Raw genomic sequence first — 673 nt, 5'->3', positions numbered from 1 at the left:
CGATCACGAAGAGGGAGGGACTGAGCAGACTTCAATTTATTTTGGATTTTGGTTCATTTCTTCCACTTCTCACATGGTTTGGGCAATTTTTGGAGCTCTTCAAGGGGAGATTTTCATCATCTATTGCAAGGTAAGTAATTCCCACATATTGTAAGTTAATTATATGGATTCTATATGGATCTAACATGAAAATTATGGAATTTCTGGGATTTTTTAGGAAAAACCTAAAAATCGTATTTTTGGATTTTGACCACAAAAATTGGATACGGAGTTGGGAATTATTATGAATTAATTAATTATGGGTGTTGGAGTATATTTTTATTAGTTTTCATGTTGTTTGACTAGTTTCGGATCGTTTGGCTTTGAATTGAGGAGTTAGAGAGGCATTGGAGTAGTTTATTAGAATTTCGGAGCGAGGTAAGTCTTATGTCTAACCTTGTGAGGCGGAATTTATCCCGTGGGTGTTATATTCATTATGTGCTACATGTTGTGGGAGCTACGCACATATGAGGTGATGAGTATCCGTGCGCATGCTAGAATTCTTGATTATGTCCGGGTAGACTTAGACTCACGCCATGATTTAATTGAGTTATTCTTGCCTGTTTAAATGCTTTAATTTACATTTAGCCCAAGACTAGACTCGCGTAGAGCATCAGAATCCTATATTAGATAC

The sequence above is a fragment of the Nicotiana attenuata genome, unplaced genomic scaffold (assembly GCF_001879085.1).
Source record: "Nicotiana attenuata strain UT unplaced genomic scaffold, NIATTr2, whole genome shotgun sequence".
Taxonomy (NCBI): domain Eukaryota; kingdom Viridiplantae; phylum Streptophyta; class Magnoliopsida; order Solanales; family Solanaceae; genus Nicotiana; species Nicotiana attenuata.
This window is presented reverse-complemented; position numbering follows the sequence as displayed.